The 8,122-nt window shown below is 52.2% G+C and overlaps 1 long non-coding RNA gene across 1 annotated transcript; it reads right to left on the bottom strand.

Annotated features, from left to right (window-relative positions):
* Positions 1-200: 200 nt before the first annotated feature.
* LOC116744282 lies at positions 201-5,547 on the bottom strand. Its single transcript, XR_004347004.1, has 4 exons — positions 5,362-5,547; positions 3,294-3,569; positions 867-1,061; positions 201-284 (listed from the first exon to the last, which is right to left on the bottom strand). It is a non-coding gene; the product is annotated as an uncharacterized LOC116744282 (long non-coding RNA).
* Between the last annotated feature and the right edge of the window lie 2,575 nt (positions 5,548-8,122).

The following is an 8,122-nucleotide window of genomic DNA, read 5'->3' as shown; positions in this document are numbered from 1 at the left end:
AAACTGAGGCATGAGAAGACAAATTATAACTGAAAAAGATGAGTTTCCAGATCCCAGGCGTGATTTTCTACACAGTTCATTTTAGCAATGTCCAGGGCAGTGGAAAGAGATGGTTCGTCTGTGGATGAGATAGATGCAGAAGCCAATAAATTATTCAAAGGAAGCACAAAAGGCAGTCTGGGTGGGTTTTATTAATTATATTTCTTTTATCCTCACAACAATGGTACGTCAGTATTCTACGCTGAATGTGCCCGACTGACACTAATGATTTCATCCTTTTGTTTCTGTTAAGAGAAGAAAAAAAGCTCTGTCTGCCCAGCTACTCAGGCCCAGCGTGAGCCTGAGCCCAGCAAGGCCTTAGAAGCCCTCATCTGGGCCTCTCTCCCTGTCATTTGTGTACCCTGGCTCTCCCTGGCAATGCCAACAGCAGTCCCACCCGGCAATGGCCAGGCCTTGCTCCCACCCTCCTCCATTCTGCTTTGCCATAACCCTACATACAGGTACTCTGACACGGGTAATGAGTCCTCTGGGTGGAGAGACAGACAGGGTGTGTGTGTGTGTGTGTGTGTGTGTGTGTGTGTGTGTGTGCGTGTGTGTGTAGCAGTGTGTGTGTGTGTGTGTGTGTGTGTGTGTGTGTGTAGCAGTATCTCTGAGCCAAGGACCCCTCTGGGGGTCCTCAAATCACATTCCTCACTTAAGCGTTCTTTTTGAAGAAAGGAAAAATAAAAAGGAGGTTATGGATTGTTTTCCTCCCACACTCCCTGTATCTTATTACTAAATTTTGTTATTTAGCATAAGTTAGAAAGGGTATGTGTGCTTGGGGCACGGCAGTGACTGAAAGTGTCATGAATCATTTATTTGCCCACCTCTGTTGTCATCCTTTCACCTTGGAACCCGAGAGGAGTTGTGAGCAATGGCCTCGAAGCGTTTCCAGTCTTCAGGGTAATAAACCTCAGTGTCCTTCTCTCCTTCTCCTTCCTGTGCTGCCCCGTAATGGGCTGCTGCGCATCTGGCCCAGCAAAGAGGCCCAAGGAAAGCGTGCAGGCGATAAACAATGTTTCCTGTTACAAATGAATGAGACAAACGTGCACACCTGACACCTCTGCCACTGTCTGAACGTAAACTTCATTAGCCCGGATGCGTGGGGTGGTGCACGGACTGTGGGCAGCTGTTAGTTAAAGCGAGATCCCCGTACCAGACCCTCACCTGGAATACCCCCAAAGGGCTTTCAGAATGGGGTTTGGATGACTCTCCTGCCCTCACTTCACATTGGCATGCGCCCCCCATCCCCACTGCAGGTAGCCCTGGTTTGTGGGAATATCCTAGAAGGGGTCCCAATGTGGCCATATCCACCTGTACCTTGGACAAGGCAGTTGTGGAATTTCCACGCTGGGGGTTGAGGGTGACCTGCAGCTGAAGGTGGGGGCATTGGCATATCCTGAGGACGGGTCCACAACTGCATGTTTTGTGAGGTAGTTTGAGAGGAACTGATGGTGACAATGGAGGGGCCAGAGCTGCTCCCGTTCCCACGCTCCAGCACTGCCAACCTCCTCCCCGCACCTGACTTTCTACCCTCCAGGACCCCTCCTCCCAGGCAGTGGGGGCCAATTCTCACAGCTGGTGACCCAGGCCCCTCCTGGCACCCTCAGTGGAGCCCACGCTGAGAAGACCATTGCTGAGGGCTTGCTGATGCGCTGCTGGAGGGCCCCATGTGCTCACTCAGCCCGAGCAGCTGCTGGACTCTGGCACACCCTGATGCTATACAAATATCAGCACTGCCGCCCCAGCTCCTGGAGAAAGTCTCAGCGTGACAGCCTGCAAAGAAATCCTACTTTTGAATTTCATCTACAAATTGTGGTTTCCTCCAGACAAGCTCAAACCTGCACAGATGGCCCCTCACACCAAAAAGTAAAAATAACAAAGCTTGTAATTCTGGGCCTCCCTTTTTCTCTGGGAAGATGTGCTGCTGCACGTTTCAGGAGGCATGCAGCCTGTGTACGGCAGCAAGTCCTCCCCTCCTGGACACTCTCACTCGCCCCTTCTGGCGTGCTGGTGGGGAGCAGTCATGGCCCCTCGGGGTGTGTTCTTGGAAGTGTTTCTGGGGTGTCCGAGCCTTTGGAGTGGGGCAGGGAGGTCCAAGGCGGGGAGTTAGAGTGAAAATTCATCCCTCACCCAACTACCCAAGACTGGCCATATTGCCATCCATGAGACAGTGTGGGGAAATGGTGGAGGGTTTGACGTAAGGCCTCAGGTAAGGTAGTCAGTAACAGTGGGGGCAAGAGGCTGCCATGCACGCCGAAGGCAGGCGGCATGGTGGGAGACAGGAAGCTCTGGGGCTCCTGATTTACTGAAACCCCCACCTCCACACCCCAGCAGGCCACAGGAGCTTCGATGACCCATTAATTCTTTCCACCAATGTTTGCTGAGAGCATCTATGCTAGGCCCTGAGGATACAGTTATAGACAAGACAGACCCAGAGGGCACAAGCCCAGAGAACACACAGTCAAGGTAATCTGTGGGCTGGGTGGCCATAGACCCACTAGTCAGAAAGGCCAGAGCAGGAGGCCAGAAGAGAGACAGAGGAGGTAGGAGCCCCTGCCAGAGACTATGAGAGACACTTGTAGACTGGGTCCAGTGTGACCCAGCACCCCAAAGGCTCACACTTCTTTCTCATTCAGAAATGGTGGCTGCGGTCTTGGCTCCACCAGAGGGTCATATGACAGAAAGATATTCAGTGGCAAGTGAAACACAATTCAAACTGCCAGGAGAAAAAAGAAATTCTTGGATACAGGTGTCTGGACAGCCCAGGGACGTATCTAGCCTCAGGCACGGCTGGATCTGGGTGTTTGCATGCTGTCCTCAAGAATCTATCTCCCTTGCTCAGCTCAGCTTTGTTCTTTGCCGACCTCATCCTCCATGTGGCATCTGCTGGTATCTCCAAGCTGATATTCCTACCAGTAAGCCCCTCCTCAATCCCTAGCCAAGGTCCTGGGGATGATTCTCATTGGTCCAGTGTGGGTCACATGTCTGTGCCTTCTCTAATCACTGGAGGAGGATGCACTGCCAGGAGGATGCAGTGCTCTGACTAGCCAGGCAGGAGCCCTCCGGGATGGAATCAGTCCCATCTGAACTACCTGGTTTCACAGAAAGGGTGAAGGGATGCTGGTCTGGAGAAAGCAGCAAATACAGAAACAAACAACAATGAAACCCTCCCAAAAGACGGTTGACAGCAAAGATGTGAGCATGCTCTGAGACAGCTGCAAAAATCCTGCTTCCAACAAGGTTCTTCTTACTGCAGGTGTGTGGCCACTGTCATTCATCCCTTCAGCATCCCTGACTCCACAGTGCTGGTGTCTGTGCCAGGCCCGGGATGCAGGGAAGGTTCTGGACACCCCGGTAGCTAGGAAGCCTGCCCCAACACCTGGCCTCAGGGGTAGGAGCAGCCCAACACTGAAGTCTGCTTCACCCTCAAACCCTGCAATTTTCCTCTCTGGCGTCTGCTAGGTTTTCTTGTGTTTTGCTCCCATCTTCCTTTTCCTTAGACCAGCTCGTGAGATCTCCCATCTGGCCTGGAGGAAAAAAGACAGAGATCAGGAGGGTCCTCGCTAGCCAAAGCCCCAAGCCTAGGCCTCTCACGCACAAAGCCTCTATTTGTCACCCAGAAGACCACTGTGCATAGATTTGCTCTCCTTATTAGAATAAGCGTCCGAGTCCAACATCCCACTGCAGTTCAGGGAGGTTCTGTCAGAACAGGTACAGCCAAACGTGTGGCCCTTGGTCCAAGGATGGGGGTTGGGCGAAGCAAGTGGCATTATCAGAAAAAGACATGCTGAGACTGGCTAGCAGGTAAGTAAGCTGGGAGGAGGCAAATAGAAGGGTTCAGCTTCTGGGCCACCACACAGCCTTGTGTCATTGTCCCCACATGTCTCAGGGAATGCACCTGGGCAAGTGCATTCACAGTAACTTCCTTAAAACAGATCTTTAGGGAAGAACTGGCTTCAGGGATTGATTGGGCTCCGATTCAAACAGCAGGAAAGCAAAGTTCTCAGTCTTGGCCTGAGGGCTCCCAGCAGTGTGCAAGGCACTGTTGTAAAGGCTCTGGTTTAGTCATTTAGTTCTCCCACAACCCCATTTCAGAGAAGAGCAAACAGATACAGGGAGATTCAGCAACTTGCCCAAGGTCATGGGGGGGGGGGAGGTGGAGGCGGGGGGAGGGGTCAGGGGCTGGTTTCGGGGTCAACGGCTGGTTTCAGGGTCCGTGGCTGCACTGCATGAGAAGCCCGGGCCTGGTTAAGGGTTGGGGCCCAGGTATCTGCTCTCGGGGACTGCGAGGACTGCGGGCCCTGTGGCGGCCCCGGACGCATGTGCCTCGGAAGAGCGCTCGTTAGCCCCCTAGAGCCGGGCAGCCTTGCTTCTGTGCCCGGGACACGCTCTGCTAGGAATCCTGTGCACTCTGCTCGCCCCTCCCTGGCACCCCGGCCCCAGGCGGCCGCCGACTCCGAGTGCTGCGCTTCCAGGTCACGCTGCGCCGACGGAGGAGCAGGAAGAGAGGTGAAGGAAGCCAAGGAGGAAGAGGAGGAGAGAGGACGGAGGAATGCCTGAGTGGAAGTCTGCTCCGGGTAGGAGCGCTGAGTGCTCTGCGCGCCGCTGCAGGGGGTGCTGACGACCCCCGGCTCCGGGAAGAGACGGGTGGGCCGGGAGGCGGGCCAAAGGTCCCGACCAGGTCCATCCCCCGACCCCGACACCCTGGCGGAAGCTATCATGACGACGTGCTGCGCGCCGCCTCTTGATCGTCCTCTGGAGGCGGGCACCACTACTACCTCATTGTACAAACTGGGAATCTTAGGCTTCGCTGAGTGTCCCAGGCCAGGCCCAGCCCCAAGGGGCGGGAGCAGGACGCCAGGAGCAGGAGCCCGACCCCTACACAAGACAGCCAGGCTGCCTGCGTCGGGACTCTGGCCACACGTCTTTGGAAAAGTTTCTTAGCCTCTGACGGCTCCGCTTTCCCCATCTGTGAAATAGGATGGCGCCCACCTCACCGAGTTATCAAAGGTTTATTACGTCCCTTAGGCCAGAGCCTGACACTGCCGAGCCGCCTCAATGTTGGCCATTGCTAGCAGGGTTTTAGCTAAATGGGAGGGACTGAGCATCAGTGGGGCGCACGCAGGAGTGGCCCTGGCCGCTGCCTCCCAGCCCGCAGGCCGCGCGCTGCCGCAGCCGACGAGTCTCCCTCTGCGAACAGCTAGCTAACACCGCCTTCACGGATCAGGCTGCTCTCCACGTGCGGCGTGTTTACCCACGTGATTATGACACGCCCACCGTTCCAGGGCCCCGCCCCCGCCCCGCCCCGCCTCGCCTCACCTCGCCTCGCCGCTTTGCGACTATTGGCTCTCGGCGGAAAGCTGTCGGCTGCGGCTGCTCGGCGCTGGCTGCACGGAGCGCGACCTCGCGCCACCCCGACGCCTGCCCAGCAGACAGAGCAGGTCGTTCACTCCTTAGGCAGGCTAGGCTCGGGCACTGCGCTGGATCCGCGCCTCAACGGGGCGAGCAAGGGGTCTGGTCCAACGCAGAGGCTCTGCGGGGTGCGCCCGCGGAAGGGGCGGGGCCGGAGCGGCTGGGGGCGGGTCCATGGGCGGGGGGGGCCCTTCAGAGTGCACCCAGCGGAAGGGGCGGGCCCGGAGCGGGATTGTGGGCGGGGCCCTTCCTGCGCAGGCGCTCCGCAAGGTCGGGCCCGGGGCGTGGCCGTCCCGGGGGCGTGGCGGGCGTTTTCGGCGCTGTGCGGCCACAGTGTGCCGGAACTGCTGGGGCCCCTTGTGTGTTCGCGGTTTGCTAGACCCTGCTACCGAGAGACAGAACCTGATGAAGCTCGGGCATTCGCGGAAGGGCACATTCAGTCCCGCATTCCTCTACAATTTCAGCAGAGCCACTCCCTCTTCCCTGGTTTTGTCCCCTTGACTTTCTCAGCCGCCGTTCCTGCTGTCTCCTCGGCGTCCTCTGCCCCTCCAGTGCTGATGTTGCACAGGGCTCTGGCCTCAGAACCCTTGGCTTCTAGGCTGACCCTGGGAGATCTGGTCCACTCTCTGGTATTAACTCCCATCTCTGTGCGCATCATCCTGATAGTTCTACCAGTAGCTAACACATATGTGCTAGGGCACTTTTCTACGGGCTTTGTGAACGTTCACTAATACCACTTGGACACATTACACCTAAATCTTTGTCTCCCAGTCCAGACTACTGCCCTCAGCTCCATATCTTTCCATCCAGGTGCCCGCTGGACCCCTCACTAGATGTTCCACAGGCCCCTCTGAGCAAGCACATCTGAAGTGGAACCCACCTTGCCCCAAATCTGTTTCTCCCCAGATCTCCCCCTCGGTGAATAACATCACCATTACCCCAGCCACCAAACAGGGCTTGAGTTCGGTTTTTCCTTTTACTTAGATTTCACCTATAAGGGATCTCATACAGTATTTGTCATTCTCTGTCTGACATCTCACTTAGCCTAATGTCCTTAAGGTCCATCCATTCTGTCAAATATTGTGAAATCATCCTCAACATAGAAAACTAGAGAATGAACAGGCTAATTAACCTAATAAAAGAATTGAACAAAGGCAACTTTATAAGATCAGAATATAAAGTCAATAATGGGAACCTTGACAATAATAATACGTTTCTTGAAAAAGTAATAAAAATAAGACAACTTGCATGATACTGAAGTATAGGAATTCACCTAACAAAAAATGTGCAAGATCTTTAGGGGGCTAACTCTAAAATTCAAATATATCGATTTTTTAAAGGGACTTGAATACACAGATAAATAATGGGATAACATCTTAACCTTGAAAGAATGTAAACCCGCCACCAAGTGATCTATATATTCAATACAATTCCAGTAAAAAATTCCAACCTGATTGTATTGGAACTTGGGAAACTGATTCTACAATGTTTATGGAAGAATTAAGGTCCATGATATGCTAAAACAATTTTGAAAAAGAAGAACAAAGGGAAGGTCTTGCTCTACAGGCATTAAAACAGATTACAAGACCATAGTAATTAAAATATTGGGATATTGGTACAGAAACAAATAAATGAATCGAATAGTTTGGAAAGCCCAGAATAAATTCATTTATAAAAGTTGGTATGTGATAGAGAAAAAATTACAAATGATTAGAGAAAGTCTAGATTCTTTAGTAAGTGGCTCTGGGAATATTGATTTTTCTATAATGGAGAAAAAAATAAAATTGGATCCCTACCTCAGACCTTATACGTAAACTTTAAATCGATTAAATAATTATTAAAGGTGAGAATATAATGCTAATAAACTAGAACATAGGATAAAATCTCTGTGATAAGAAAGGATTTATCATTACCTCAGAAGCTTAATCCATGAGGAGGAAAATGATGGATTTGATGACACCAAATGGAAACAACATAGAAAATGTTGCTCTACTATAGATAAAATCAACATACAGGTGACAAGCTAGGAGAAGGTATTCTTCATGCCTTAAACCAACATATCTATATTCTAGGCTATAACTAGAATAATTAAGGAACTCCTGAAAATCAGTCCAAAAAAATAAAAATAAAGGAAACCTAATTTTTAAAAAATGGGCAAAAGATATGTATAGGCTGTTCCCAGGAGAAATCAGAATGGCTAAGGTATATAAAAGAGGAGAGGTATCCTCACTGGTGATCAGAGAAACGCAAAGTAAAGGAATGAGGTGCCACATTACCCCAGCCAACTGACACGACTCAGCGGGTCAGATGGTATGAAGTGCTGCCATGGAGGGATGGGAGAGCGTGTGACAGGTGCAGTGAAATTAAATATGCATGAACATTTGCAGAGCTCAGACTAGGGTGACGGAAGTGAGGCCCTCACTGTCAGGGCAGACCTCCATTCACGTGGAGGTCCATATGCGCTCTGGGCGCCTCACTGCCTCCCTCTGGTCCTGGCCTTGTACCTGGGGACTCAACAGTTCCACTCTTGCCTATGTACCTAGAGAAACTTCCTGAGAGGCCCACAGGCAAAGGCATTCCAGTTCGTTTATGACAGCAGCTATGTACGTATCTCCCACAAGTGAACTGGACAAGTAATATTTGGTATGTGAAGATAATGACAGGGTCT

Source organism: Phocoena sinus, chromosome 19 (assembly GCF_008692025.1).
Source record: "Phocoena sinus isolate mPhoSin1 chromosome 19, mPhoSin1.pri, whole genome shotgun sequence".
Classification (NCBI taxonomy): Eukaryota; Metazoa; Chordata; class Mammalia; order Artiodactyla; family Phocoenidae; genus Phocoena; species Phocoena sinus.
Note: the sequence above shows the minus strand (reverse complement) of the source record. Positions and strands in the feature narration are given on the sequence as shown.